The 16,437-nt window shown below is 35.7% G+C and overlaps 1 protein-coding gene across 1 annotated transcript in view; it reads left to right on the top strand.

The window, feature by feature from the left end:
* LOC149792453 (ras association domain-containing protein 9-like) overlaps positions 1 to 16,437 on the top strand; it is a 107,642-nt gene that overhangs the window by 41,262 nt on the left and 49,943 nt on the right. The gene's annotated exons all lie outside the window — the stretch shown is intronic.

Genomic DNA, 16,437 nt, shown 5'->3' with positions numbered 1-16,437 from the left:
GCCATTTCTCAGTGTATTATCTAGCTACGTCACAATGCTACAACATAGAATAGCCATTTCTCAGTGTATTATCTAGCTACGTCACAATGCTACAACATAGAATAGCCATTTCTCAGTGTATTATCTAGCTACGTCACAATGCTACAACATAGAATAGCCATTTCTCAGTGTATTATCTAGCTACGTCACAATGCTACAATATATAACAGTCAGTTCTCAATGTGTTGTCTAGCTTCGTCATAATGTTACAACATAAAACAGCCGGTGACAGTGTATCGTCTAGTTACGTCATGTCACAACATAGAACAGCCAGTGACAGTGTATCGTCTAGTTACGTAATGTCACAACATAGAACAGCCAATTTTCAGCGTACTATCTATCTATATCACTATCTAAGTACGTCATATTGTTACAACACGGAACAGCTGATTTTCAGTGTGCTATCTAGCTACGTCATACTATTACAACACTGATCAGCTGATTATCAGCGTGCTATCTAGCTACGGCATACTGTTACAATTGTAACAAAATTGTCTCTGCATAATTAATATAAACACAAGTTTCGTCAGAAAATGTAACTTTGAATGAATTTACAATGACTAATGAAAATTTTGCAATTTTCTTTTGGCATTTTGTTTTTCGGAATGAATTTTTTTCGTATTTTTTGTTTCATTTGCTATTAATTACACTCATGTTTATAAAATAACTTTCATTAGCCTGTGACAATGAATTTGGGTCTTAAAACTCAAGTGATTAATTAAGCAGATCAATAATTATAGTCTGGACAACTATCCGTAAGAAGGACACACGGCACTAATTGTATGGAAAAATGGGAACCAGCCTAGAAATGGGTGAAAAAGATAAAGTCGAGCATTTATGACTTTGGCTGGCCAGGATTGGTCGATAATGGAAGAGAGTTGTTAGTAAAAAGAATCTTTTGAGAGCTTATCCTAGTTGTAAGTGACAAAAACAGACATTGTTTTATTGATGGAATTTCAGTCCTTTGGTGGCGCTCTACAGCTTCGTATTTTGTATAGGGTTAGAATTTTAAAGAAAAAGAATTTCACCGGATTTCCTGACTGATTATGCTGGCTATTTAAAAAGACCTTGTATATCTTAGGTATAGTACAAAGAACCTTTAATTCCCTTTAATTTGGTGTATGATTGATGGGTGTAATTTGGGTTATAGAGTATACAGCTTGGCCTTGCTCCAGATGTGCACCTTTCAAAAAACTGCTAGCTACACTTGGCCATTGTAACTTCCTGGGCTTCAGAGGTAAACTGTATAAAAAATGAGCCGATAACTTTTTGTACATTTTATATATTTGGTAATTCATTCATTGCACTTTCAGAAGCTGGTATTGTCTAGTCTGACAAAATTCATTTTCCCTATTTGAATAACTACTAAACTAGCTGCTACGGATAGTGTACTTCAGACAAATTCAGGCTGATTTTTGAAGCACAAGGGAGCAAGCATTTTAGTTAGCGGTGTGCTTAGATCATGTACAATTTCCAAAAGTACAATATCCAAAGAAATGTCACCCACATTACATTAATGTAACATGGAAGTATACCAACATTCTCTCCACTGTGCATGTTTGAAATGCAAAGATCTTTACCTTACATACGTCACCCTCTCAAAAGTACATAATAACTGGTGAGCGCCCCCTTTAACAGACTTGAATTTGGAACACTCATTACTGAAATAAACACATGAATCTTTAATGCGGAATTGAAAGTACATGTTTCAAACACACGTATGTCCAGAAATTACCCCGGCTAATTTTGGTTTGCTCCACACAGAAGCTGTCATCCAGGATGCGTCTATACTAATAATTATAGGTTTGATCATGAGCACTCAGAAATTTCAAGTTATTGAATTTTTGATTTCATGGTGTTTGCGTAGTTTTAATATGGGAATTTAATTAGTATTGTGAGTCCAGAAGAGTTCTACCATTACATGTGAAAATAGGTCAGTAACAGTTGATTATGTTTTTCTTTTTAGAGAGTGCTCATGCGCAGATTAAAATGATAAACTTGATCTAACCAGTAGTATACATTTTTAGTGCATCCAACATTATCTTCCAATTTTCCATAAGTTGATTTTTCCTGAAAAAAATGTGTTGGATGTTTTCATTAATGAAAATATTCTGTAAATATTATATCCGTATTGTTTCAAGTTTTAAGCGTCTTAACTTCGGAACTTGTTTCGTCATTTTCAGTACAATGTGGTGTTTAAAAAAGGGAGATAATCGTGGTGCTAATATAAAAGAACAATGAAATAAAGCGTGATGGACGGGACCAATATTCACTTCCGTTATTATCACTTCGTAAACCATATAATTTGTACCCGAGTCCAAAAATGTGAATTTTGCCGTGGCCTCAGACGATTATTGAAAATACAAATTAAATAAAAGCTCTTATGTTCAGTTTTAAAAAGTTAAAACTTGAAAAATAAATACTCATTTAGAACAAAATATATAAGCTGATGCAAATAAGTGTAAAAAAAAAAAAAAAACGTCAATAAAAACGTATCATGTATTTGATTACAGTCTGATCTTTTGGCCGGTTTTGTGGTAAAAATATTGCCACCTATTTTTTGGCCGGTTTTGTGGTAAAAATATTGCCACCTATCTTTTGGCCGGTTTTGTGGTAAAAATATTGCCACCTATTTTTTGGCCAGTTTTGTGGTAAAAATATTGCCACCTATCTTTTGGCCGGTTTTGTGGTAAAAATATTGCCACCTATCTTTTGGCCGGTTTTGTGGTAAAAATATTGCCACCTATCTTTTGGCCGGTTTTGTGGTAAAAATATTGCCACTCCAGCTGTGTTTAATTTTCCGATCGAATATTTCACTGGCCTTTCGCGTGTGATTTTGATAGATACTGAGAGATATAATGCGATGACTAAACTCGTACCTCCACTGTGACTAAATTTACACTCAGCTGCGTAAAATCCACTGCTATTGCCTTTGGGCCTAAGAGAACTATCACGGGAATGTGCCAGAGGACAAAATGACCTGCCTGACGTATGTTTAACAGACAAGAATTCGATCGATGTGTCTGTCTTGTCAATCGGTCTCAATCAATGCATTTAAATTAAATCATCAAGTTGTGGCGCAAAATATGTGACTCGTAAATATCAACAAAACTTGCGTGTAACCCAACATTTCCGATTTGAGATTGCGAAAATTGACCTGTATTTTCGCTGTTTGTTGTGCGAGCTATAATATCAGGAATACACACTTACGCTAGTGATATATTAAGGACCTCAAGCTACCTTGCAAAGTTTAAATTACTGTATTCGTAACGATGGAGATTGAAGGGGATTATGTTTGTCTTAGCGAGGACAAGGATCCATTTTCAGCCTCAAGGAAGGTCTATAAATTCGTCAGTATTCATTCTCTCTCTCTCTCTCTCTCTCTCTCTCTCTCTCTCTCTCTCTCACATCTAATAGTTTTATTATTGAACGATTTGGGATTACTATTTATATTAGGTGTTTTTTCCTGTCCGTTTATTATGCATTTCACTACAGAAAAGGGTTACCGTACGTCCTGTTTCCCTAGACCCGTCGTCCTTTTCGGTCCTTAATTAAATCTCGGTCGCGCCTTTATTTTTTTGATATCTTTTTTGCTTGTTTATTTGTTTGTTTACTGTTGTTGTTGTTTAAATAGCCAAAATTTTCCGGGATTTGTCCTTCTTGTTCTTTATCAATGAAATGTATATACGTGTATATAGAGCCCTGTTGCAGTGATATAATTTTGTTTTGCTTTCTCATGGCTTTGCGATGCGAATATGGAACGTTGTATTATCACTTTTGCTCGTTGTACACGCTGATGATGGATTGATCTGATATATAGGTACTATATAGAACACACTAATACGAAGTTAGGTGGCAGATGATGAGACAGATACACCCATTCTCCGGAGTGTCCTGTTTTCGAAAGTTCAAATATGGTGATCCAACGTATTCTGAACATAGCAAATATTGAAATGCACACACACCATGCATGCAGAATATTTAAAGGCGGGGAGGGCGTCATGCGGGGGTTATTGGTACCGACGGAATACGTTTTGTGTCAATTTGTCTACTGCAGAAAAGAGCGGGCTTTGTGGCTATTGCATATGATCTGATATTTGTATAACTTCATAAATATTGAGTAACTTAAAAGGTGAAAATATACAAGTAATGGTCAGTTTACTAATTACCTGTTTATTCAAGTACTGGTCAGTTTACTTATTACCTGTGTATTCCACAGGTGCTCGATGCGAGCTTGATGTTAAGAAATAAAAACAATCATCTAAAGGAAAAAAGCATACAGAGTGACAAAAATGCCTGAGATTACCCCCATGACCCGTTCTGACATAGGATCCTCTCTATCATAATATATAAGAGAGAAGGTACGGAACTTCCAAATACTTCGCTCCACCCATGACCCTCGATTTCCTTCTGCTATCTCCGTCTTTAAAGGCACACGACCATACTATATGGATTGTTTTACTTCTGAGATATTTTTCTATCAATCAAGCCATCATTGACTTTTCTGCGTTGTACCAAACTGAAGTTACAGGTTCCGAAACGTGCGAATATCGCGAAGTTTTTCAAGTAATGGTCAATTTACTACTTACTTGTGTATTCAATGGACTTAAGCTTCTTTTTTTTAAAATTTCTCTGATGGTTCTGATTAAAATTGCTTTGTACATAACTTTGTAAAATGCATCACGTGTTTTACTTATACTGAATTGTTGGGGGGGGGGGGTGAGGCATCTATAAGTGGATATCGCTATTGTCGCTATATGAAGCAAAAAATGTATATTTTGAGAAGACACGACTCCTAATGGCTATCCTGTTTTTGAGGTTGACAATTTTGCCTTGATTTAATCGTTTTAATTTTCTATTAATGGCTATTTTTGTTAAAGGTATTATAAATACCTGTTTTGAGTGTTAGCACTTTCACGCAGGGTCGTAGTACATGATTAAATACCTATAAAGATTCCTTAATGATAGACCTTTTTCCAAATTCGTTTATTTGACCGGTTTAGGTATGCGTACGTATTTCATTGCCATTCATGGGACACCGTGTGCTTATTTGACTTTATTTCAAAGAATAGTGTGACCAGTCCTTTTCCCTGCCGAAAGCCACAGTAGAAAGTTCTATCCTGATGAAATTTACAAGCAATATTATCTAAACCCACTTGTACCCGATTTAATTGATACATCAATGAATCAATTTGATAGGCATCGAAGATTAGGAAATGTTTTCCTCTAATTGTAAGAGACTTATTGGTAATCAAATTACTCCAAGAAAAACGAATCTGAATTGTAACAGGTAACTAAATAATAATAATAATAATAATAATAACAACAACAATAACAACAACAAACTTTCTTTTACTCTCTACGAGAGGAAGGTTCATCGCAATACGGAATTAAATATTACTCCTATGGCTCTGAATGTGTATCGTAACAGTATGCCTAAATCACGACTAATTACTATACGCCTAAATCACGACTAATTACTATACGCCTAAATCACGACTAATTAGCATATGCCTAAATCACGACTAATTAGCATATGCCTTAGTCACAACAAATTACTATATGCTTTTGGCACAACTAATTACTATATGCCTAAATCACGACGAATTACTGTATGCCTTAGGCAAGTGTAATTACTATATGCATTTGGGACAACTAATTAATATATGCCTAAACCAAAACTAATTAGTATATGACTAAATCACAACTAATTAGTATATGCCTAAATCACGACTAATTACCTTGTGCCTAAATCGCGACTAATTACTCTATGCCTCAATCACGACTAATACTATATGCCTAAATCACGACTAATTACTATATGCCTAAATCACGACTACTTACTATATGCCTAAATCACGACTAATTACCATGTGCCTAAATCACGACTAATTACCTTGTGCCTAAATCACGACTAAGTACTCTATGCCTCAATCACGACTACTTATTATATGCCTAAATCACGACTAATTACTACTTGCATTAGCAACCTAATTACTATATGTATTAGGCACTAATAATTACTATATGCCTTAAGCCCGATTAAGTAATATATGCCTACGTCCCGATTAAGCACTATATGGCATAGTCCCAATGAATTACTTAGGCACTACTAATTATTATATGCCTTAGGTACTACTAATTACTATATGCATTAGTCACAACTAATTACTATATGCCTTAGGCACTACTAATTACTATATGCATTAGGCACAACTAATTTATATATGCCTTAGGCCCGATTAAGTACTATATGGCATAGTCCCAATGAATTAATATATGCCTTAGGCCCGATTAAGTACTATACGCCTTAGACCCGATTAAGTACTATATGGCATAGTCCCAATGAATTAGTATATGCCTTAGGCCCGATTAAGTTATGGCATAGTCCCAATGAATTACTATACGCATTAGGCACAACTAATTAATATATGCCTTAGGTACGATCAATTACTAGATGCCTCATTCGCGACTAATTACCATATATTTTAGTACCGTTTAAATACCTTGGTGAAGTCAAAAACAGTGTCGCTGTTCATCATGGAAATAAATTTTAATTGACATTCAGTAATTATTTTCATAATCTAATTAGTATGATAAACATCAGTTAGGAAAATGGAGTTGAAAGTGTTTCTTACTCGTATTTTCCATATTGAATTTAAAAACGGAGGGTCCGCCAGACGTGTGTATGAATGTACAAACATTTTAGATGTATATTTACTAAAATAGTATAATTGGCTTGATATTTACAACGGAGACTTGTTTGTATATTTGGCTATAAGAATTAAGAAATTTGAATCTCTCTCTCTCTCTCTCTCTCTCTCTGTATGTATGCATGTCTGTCTTCTTCTCTCTCGCTGACTGTCTCTCTTGTCTCTCTATGAAAATATTTCAGATTCATTTTTCAAGGTGCTTTCTTACATTGGTATATTTTTGTTAAAGTACTGCCCCGAGTGGTATAAGGCCTCGCCTTTACAGATCACTGAGATCTCACCTCTGACAACGGGTCAACGGGGTTCGAGTCTCGACCCGATTAATGTGGTTTTGTGAGAATGTCTGTATGCCAGTAGCTTCCCCATCTTCGCAACCCAAGGTTCCGATATGATAACCCTATCTAAACCTTGGCGTATCGATCAGATATTTCTGTGCTTCGGGTCTGTGAATTTCATTGGATGCGGGGACGCATCCAATCAAAATTAAGTTGTTAAAATTTGAACACTTTTCCTACACGTTAGACTTACAAAGTATCCTTTATAAGTCAGTTGCCTCCACCATTTCCAGCCGATGTACAACGCACTGCTGTTACACACTATTGGTTAATTGGCATTACATACTAATGGAGGCAGCTAATGAAATCCAATACATGCTGCTAGGACAAAGCACTAAAATATCGGAACCTTGACTAGCGAAAATGGTAGCTTCCGATGGCTGTTTGTTCTTCCCGGGTTCTTCTTCCACCAAATATACAAGCCGCCATGTAAAACCTATGGTATGTGCTGAAAAACGGCTTCAAACCCACAACATCAAACATTTGTTAAAGATTCTATGTGGAACTTTATCCCTGTGTAAGGCTGATTGTACCCAAGAATGACAAACGTACACCTATTATAAACATTGAAATAGATGCGAGGTAGAGTAAACCATGGCATTGACGTTTCTTGTAATGCTGGTTTTCCTTTTTAATCAATGCCTGTAAGCAAACAGATAACTTCAGCTTTCAAACGAAACCAAAAAAATCGCGGCTCTGCAAAATAAATTCAAGCCTAGTTCTCATGATATTGTTAAAATGTAAATGACTTGATATGTACACATTGTTGTTGTATGTAAGTAAACTGTTTTGTTACATAGTTTTATCAACATTTCAATTGAAGCGAGAGCAAACGAATGAGAATGTGTATTATGCCAAATTTGAAACCTTATAGTGTTTGTAAAGCATGACACACCTATCTGGACGCAACTGAATACACCAGCTGGCCGTCTTTGATCTCTCCTGTTTAACCAAGGTGAGTTCCGATATGTTCATTCAGTCATTGAATCCTTTTCGTGCCTTAGGCGATACTCAAGGTTTCCACCAGAGAACGCCATGTCAGGCCGAACCACTCCCTTTCTTTCTCAGCTGTCCTTCGCCATGTCTCCATAGGCCGCCCCCTTTTGTGCTTTCCACCTTTTTTCAGCGTAATGCAGTTCTGTTTAGCGCGTCTTGTGGCATACGACACACATGCCCCAGCCATCCCTATCTAGTCCTTGTTCAATAAACCTAGGTACTATATAAAACATCCATCACATCTTTCACACACCTGAAGAAAGCGGTACTAAGATTGCACCACACAGACTAGACATTGTTTTATGTCCTCATTTTACTAGTACTCATCCACTCTTTTCGTCTTATAAGAGATATTCATTCTTACTTAGAAAATATTTTATACAAAAGGAAAACCTATTGATGTTGCATAAATTTTCTTTCATATTCCCATATTGGATTAAACCCGCTCGCGATACACGCCAACTCAAATGAAGCTGACGTCTATTCATCCGTCGATAAGACTCAAACACATGCAAATTCGAATGAAACTGACGTGTTTTCATAGGTCGAAATGCCAACTCCAGTAAAGTTGACGTCTTCTCATCCGTCGTTAAGACCCAAACACGTGCCAAAAAAATATGATTTTTTTTATTATTTGAAACTGATTAACACTGAGCTTTACTCGTATTTATTTTATGTAATACTTTATTGGTTTTCTTTGTAAAATGAAAACAATGTAACGTTTGTAATTCTTGTAATCCATAAAAGTATTCAAAAGGGTCAAATAATTTGCATTTGTTTGAATCACTCATTCGGAATTGATAATGTTTCCGTGCATAAAAGTTTTCTTTAGCGATATCGTTGTTTAAAAAAAAGTTTGTTAACATTTTGTCTCGGATTATTACGGATTTGTTGACTGCCCGATGGTATACATTTTATCAGGTGTCCTTCACTGGTCCCTGAAAGCTTTTTTTTTTTACATTTATATATTGAAAGATAATGCTGTCAACATGTTACGACGACCACGGGATTTTACAGAAGGAAGTTTTAGATAGTCCTAAATTAGTTTTGAATGATTATCTGAACAAATAATTACCAAATGGCTTCATTAAAGTTCTAAGACCCAGTTTACTCGAGGTCTTGGTTAATACACGTAAACATTTTTTCAATACTGGGCGTGATGGCTTAAACGGATCGGAAAAACTTCCTCTGCGTGTCTTGAATATGCCTTATGGTGGGTGAGGAGTTAACTTGAAGGCCAGCTTATTGTATTGATTTTTTTAAAATTTAATAGGCGGCTATTTGCGACTACACTAACAAAAAATGTTATCATTTACCACTTCGCCTTAGTAAGGTATAAGGTAAACACAGTCTGACCTTTATTTTTTATTTTTCAATCCAGCAGACCGAGAAACCTGAATATTGAATATTCGGGTTATACGAAGTTAGAATATGCTAATGAACACGACTGTGGTAAATAATGCCCATAAATACATCCCTTCGCTACTGTGTCAAAAATATCTTATTGTTCGCCTTTTAGCGTTAACCGCTATTGAAGTTTCGTCTCTTGGGTTGTAAAACTACGAGGGAAGTAGACATCGAAACCTTTTACTTAAAAAAACCTCCAAATATCAGAACCGTTTTTAACGAATCCATATCGTATTCAGATTTGTTAGTCGCCTACATGCGTCTGATTTGTATTACTTCTTAACGTCATAATCGTATAACATCCAAACTTCTGTTTAGAAGTCATTTAATGGTCATTAGATATCCTTTCTAGAAATCGTGTTAAAAAAAAAAAAAACAATTTGATAATACATCGAAATAATTTGACATAAAATGTCATAACTCGTACATCTCACTTTCAAACTCATTCTTGACCAGACACAACTAATCATCCAATCCCAGGGCTTGATTCACTTCGGACACAACCAGTCATCCAATCCCAGGGCTTGATTCCCTTCAGACACAACTAATCATCCAATCACAGGGCTTGATTCACTTTTGACTACAAATTGATTGTTACCCAAAGGAGCGTCTGCACAAATCGTTTAAAGGTTTTGAAAAACATTATGTCTTAAAATAGTAGTTGCGTTCTTAACTTTTAAAATTTTGATTTATATGTTTTAAATCGGCTTTACTGTTGTTTTTGTTGATAACTTTTATTTCTCCTCTTTGGCATTTACATTTTTTGTATATGCTTCCCGTGCAGTTAGTTACCTTTAATATCACAATAGTTACAGACACCGTTTTTACATGTGTACCATGCGTTATGTTTTATATCATAATAGTTACAGACACCGTTTTTACATGCGTACCATGCGTTATGTTTTATATCATAATAGATACAGACACCATTTTTACATGCGTACCATGCGTTATGTTTTATATCATAATAGATACAGACACCATTTTTACATGCGTACCATGCGTTATGTTTTATATCATAATAGATACAGACACCATTTTTACATGCGTACCATGCGTTATGTTTTATATCATGATAGTTACATATACCGTTCGCGTACATACTAAACAAGTGCTTACGACGAGAAGAAAATTACTTCCGCAATTTACGTATCATATATAAAATATCCGAGTATTCATTATTCAGATGGCCCTAATGTTTGTTTGATCTTATCTCTGCTTTGATTTAAAAGGTAATTGTTACATGTAATATAGATACGAGCATAAACCTAACTATTGCTGATTAGTTTGTGTATATTATTATGAACGCACAAGACCGACAGGTAATATGCAATAAAGATTTCCCTGTTTATAATTGAATAGATCAACCTGTTTGCCCTATAGGTCTATATGAACCCATTGAGTTGAAAGATGTTCAAGCCATTTTCGCTGTCACAAAAGTGAATTGATATACAATGACTCCATTTATTTGTACACCAGGTATTTGGTTTTTCTTTCATCATTAACTTGTATCAAGGATATACTTAAGAATCACACGTTTATAAAGAAAAGATTAATTGTTTTCTTGTTAGCTAGTGCTTTTTTGCGTGCAAATACGATTCATTGAGGAAAGTCCAAACCTTCGATCTCATCGCTGACACGTTTAGTAACGATATCTGTTAGCGTTAAATGTATCATGCGGAACAGCATTCATGTTGTCCGTTTCGATAAGGTATAATAACAATAGAACTGTTCCAAATAATTTATCTCCTCTGATGAGTTTCCATACAAATGAATCCCAACGTTAAGAGCAACAAACAAATCACAGGAGGACGGTAATCGCAACAAAGTAGACATTTATATGACGGGGGAATGGTAATAAAAACACATTATATATATGTATATATATATATATATATATATATATATATATATATATATATATATATATATATATATATATATATATATATATATATATATGAGTTGGATATGGTAATAACAATAAATTAGACATATGTGACGGGGAAATGGTAATAACAACAAATTAGACATATATATGACGGGGGAATGGTAATAACAACAAATTAGACATACATATGACGGGGGAATGGTAATAGCAACAAATTATACATATATATGACAGGGGAATGGTAATAACAACAAATTAGACATATACATGACGGGGGAATGGTAATCGCAACAAAATTAGACATACATATGACGGGGGAATTTGACATATATATGACGGGGGAATGGTAATAACAAATTATACATATGTATGACCGGGGGGGGGGGGGAATGGTAATAACAACAAATTAGACATGTATGACAGGGGAATGGTAATAACAACAAATTAGACATACATATGACGGGGGAATGGTAATCGCAACAAACTTAGACACATATATGACAGGGGAATGGTAATAACAACAAATTAGACATATATATGACGGTGGAATGGCAACTGCTACCAATAAATCATATATGTGACTAGAGAATGGCAGTTGCTAACAATTATTGATACATATGACTGGGGAATGGCAATTACTGCAATATATATAACTGGTGAATATTTTTTTATTTATTTATGATAACAAAATAATTAATAATTTCCGATAACCACCAGCAATCCAGATAAATGATATTTTTTTTGTCAGAGGGTGGAAAGCTTCATGAGAAGATCACTGACGAGGACAAAATTTGGCACGTTTTAGAGTCATCTCACTGACGAGGACAAAATTTGGCACGCTTTAGAGTCATCTCACTGACGAGGACAAAATTTGGCACGCTTTAGAGTCATCCCTCTTATATTCATTACTTTCCTTTCTATGCATTTACCGTGTCTATTTAATTTTGTTTAGCATATTGTTTTATTTAATCTATTGTATTGCTGTCGCTTTTTTACCCATTGCCCCAATTTACTTACTGTGTGTATTAGCCATAATTGATTTATTTCGTTTGACCGTTTGTTTCCGTTGAAGCGTTTTATTCCTTTGGTTTCGTTTAATTCGCTGTCCTTTCAATGACCGCTTTAAAGTAAGTAATTCAGTATTTTATCAACGATAATTATTTCTGAATTCCTACATCTCAATCATAGTATTCTTGCTTTATGAGCTACCAAGTATCAATAGTGACTTTCGTCCTTTCTTTGTCAACATATCTCAGTTGTGTCCGTGGTCCTTTCTCAGTCAATGTATCTCAGTTGTGGCCGTGGTCCTTTCTCAGTCAACACATCTCAATTGCGGCCTTCGTTCTGTCTGAGTCAATAAATCTTATTCGCGGCCTTCGTACTGAGTCAATACATCTCAATCGTGGCCTTCGTGCATTCTGTGTCAACTCAACTCAATCGTGGCTCTCGTGCTTTTTGATACGACGCATCTTAATCGCGGCCTTTTTGCTTTCTGTGTCAACTCAACTCAGTCGTGGCTTTCGTGCTGTCTGATACGACACATCTTAATCGCGGCCTTCGTGCTGGGTCAACACATCTCAATCGTGGCCTTCGTGACACTGTCAATACATTTCAATCGTGTCTTTCGTGCTTTCTGAGTCAACACATTGTATCATGGCCTTCGTGCTTTAACTGATCTTAATCGCGGCCTTCGTCCTGAGTCAACACATCTCAATCGTGGCCTTCGTGCTTTCTGAGTCAACACATTGTATCATGGCCTTCGTGCTTTCTGAGTTAACTAATCTTAATCGCGGCCTTCGTCCTTTTTTGCGAGTGATATACTAAACAGCAGCACCAATTGACATGTATTCGTCAAAAAAATATTAAATATTTCCTAAATTGCTTCATCTTCTTTTTACTTTACAAATTGATTGATAATTTAGGAAACCAGTATATATCTAATATACAACCAAAAGGCGGGTGCCACCAGTAAAGTATTTTGTACTCTAATGAAATAATGAGATAGTATCAAAAGTAAAATCGTTTTGCCACATTGCCATACAGCAGAGTCTTTTTATACTGGTCCGTCAATCGCACAAGCATGTATGCTTTCCAAGCAATCAATGCGTTAATTTCATTATTTGACTTCATTTCGTAAAGATGAATGGTTATTTTCAACAGGAGGTACGTCGCTGGTTTAGAAATTCAACTACAAACAAGATTGTAGTGCTATTTCCATGGGCAAAATTCCATTCTTATCTGAATTTTTCCCACTCCATCCCACCCACATTCCCATTTCTATATCCTCCGTCAAAGCTAAAGTGATGGCGTGCTTTTGGCTGATAGAGAAGAACATATTGATATTCCGTGTGATTTTACTGCCGTATTTCTTTTTTCTGTTTTAAAATCTGAAGTATTTGTTGAATTGAAAAAACGCATTCATTCATAAGAAATATGTATCAGACGAAAATTTGGTCCTTGCTGGGAAAATTATTTTATACGTAATTTTGTAGAGCGCTTTTACAAACCAGTTGTAAGCTAGCGGTGATTGTGAGCTCTAAAACGCTTTTAACATTCAGCGTTTTTAGCAGTAAAACGTTTTAAACTTTCAGCGTTTTTAGCAGTAAAACGTTTTAAATTTTCAGCGTTTTTAGCGGTAAAATGCTTTAAACTTTCGGCGTCTCTTAGCCGTAAAATGCTTTAAACTTACAACGCTTTTTATCAGTAGAGCGCTATAAAATTACAAGATTATTTAGTAGTTAAACGCTTTAAACATATAAAGAAATCTGTTAAATCAATCAGAATATTCACCAGTATATCCTAAGCTTTACAAGTATCTCCAACACCAACATGTTTTAAGCTTTACAAGTATCTCCAACACCAATATGTCCTTAGTTTTACAGGTATCTCCAGGGCAAGATGTAACTTCAGTCCACTGAAATTCAAATGTCACTTATCACTACTCATGAATATTCATGCAGTCTTTAAATTTATCTATGTTGCCATTTTGTGTTCACACCTGCAAAAGTCCCCATCGATAAACTATTTATAAAGTTACTCAGCAGAGGTAAATACTTAATATTCATCGACTCGTATATCGTTGCACGATAATATAGGTACAGTTCTATTGGTAAATAATTTTAACACCTGTGATTTTATATTTTAAAATGTTAGTCATAGTTTCTGTTTCGCCTTATCTCGTGATATTTCTTGGTTAGTTTCCGCCCGATTTGAAGGTAAGATTTTTTAAATCCAATTAGTGCGTTATAATTTTTGTCTTCCGTAGGCAAACGGATCTTTCCTCACGATGATGTTGTCGGGATGATTATTTCTATCCAGATTCAGTAATTTAAAGGTAGTAAAGTACTTTGAGAAATTTTGTGTATACTTTTTGAGGTAACCCCATGTTTAGTCATGGAAGTGATGGCATGCTAATCAACTGTAATTTCTGAGGTAACCATGTGTTTAGACATGGAAGTGAGGGCATGCTAATCAACAGTAATTTCTGAGGTAACCACGTGCTTAGACATGGAAGTGAGGGCATGCTAATCAACTGTAATTACTGAGGTAACTACGTGTTTAGACATGGCAGTGATGACATGCTAATCAACGGTAATTTCTGAGGTAACCACGTGTTTAGACATGGCAGTGATGGCATGCTAATCAACAGTAATTTCTGAGGTAATCACGTGTTTAGACATGGAAGTGATGGCATGCTAATCAACAGTATTTTCTGAGGTAACCACGTGCTTAGACATGGAAGTGAGTGCATGCTAATCAGCAGTAATTTCTGAGGTAACCACGTGTTTAAACATGGAAGTGAGGGCATGCTAATCAACAGTAATTACTGAGGTGACTACGTGTTTAGACATGGCAGTGATGGCATGCTAATCAACGGTAATTTCTGAGGTAACTACGTGTTTAGACATGGCAGTGATGGCATGCTAATCAACAGTAATTTCTGAGGTAACTACGTGTTTAGACATGGCAGTGATGGCATGCTAATCAACGGTAATTTCTGAGGTAACTACGTGTTTAGACATGGCAGTGATGGCATGCTAATCAGCAGTAATTTCTGAGGTAACTACGTGTTTAGATATGGCAGTGATGGCATGCTAATCAACGGTAATTTCTGAGGTAACTACGTGTTTAGACATGGCAGTGATGGCATGCTAATCAACAGTAATTTCTGAGGTAACCACGTGTTTAGACATGGCAGTGATGGCATGCTTATCAACAGTAATTTCTGAGGTAACTACGTGTTTAGACATGGCAGTGATGGCATGCTAATCAACAGTAATTTCTGAGGTAACTACGTGTTTAGACATGGCAGTGATGGCATGCTAATCAACGGTAATTTCTGAGGTAACCACGTGTTTAGACATGGCAGTGATGGCATGCTAATCAACAGTAATTTCTGAGGTAGCCACGTGTTTAGACATGGAAGTGATGGCCTGCTAATCAACAGTAATTTCTAAGGTAACCACATGTTTAGACATGGAAGTGATGGCATATCTATGAACAGATGTATGTATAATGTATGTATCATGTGCTTATATATATAAAGTGCAGTCTGGTACACAGCTCAGACGCTCTGTTCTAGTATATACTAGCCAAATGTAATTTATCATTCTTAAATCTGGGATACTGCCTCAGTCTTTTGTAACTATCAGGTTGACTTTTGTCAACTACTGCAACTTTCTTCTGACAGACTGTTATTGCCAGTTACCCATTTTTTCTTGTAACGTACACACAAGCATGAATAACGTACATTCTGCGAAGCACCTGCTGCCAGCATTTAAGGGTTGACAGACGCACAGACATGTGAACATACAATGTTAATAATAAATACATCCCGCTTTTTACTGTGAATTTTAATAGAAAATCATATATGTTCATCTCGACTCGAATTTATACCAGTTACATTCACAGGCGTACACTTGTATTTCATACCTCCCTAACCAGGACTCGAATTAATACCTGTTACATTTACAGGCGTATGCTTGTAATTTTTCTAAATTTGAAGGAGAAGGCCAAAAATCATCTTATTGATTGTACTCGAGTTTAACATCGTCTC

The sequence above is a fragment of the Sinohyriopsis cumingii genome, chromosome 9, assembly GCF_028554795.1.
Source record: "Sinohyriopsis cumingii isolate HCF-2022 chromosome 9, ASM2855479v2, whole genome shotgun sequence".
Lineage (NCBI taxonomy): Eukaryota > Metazoa > Mollusca > Bivalvia > Unionida > Unionidae > Sinohyriopsis > Sinohyriopsis cumingii.
Note: the sequence above shows the minus strand (reverse complement) of the source record. Positions and strands in the feature narration are given on the sequence as shown.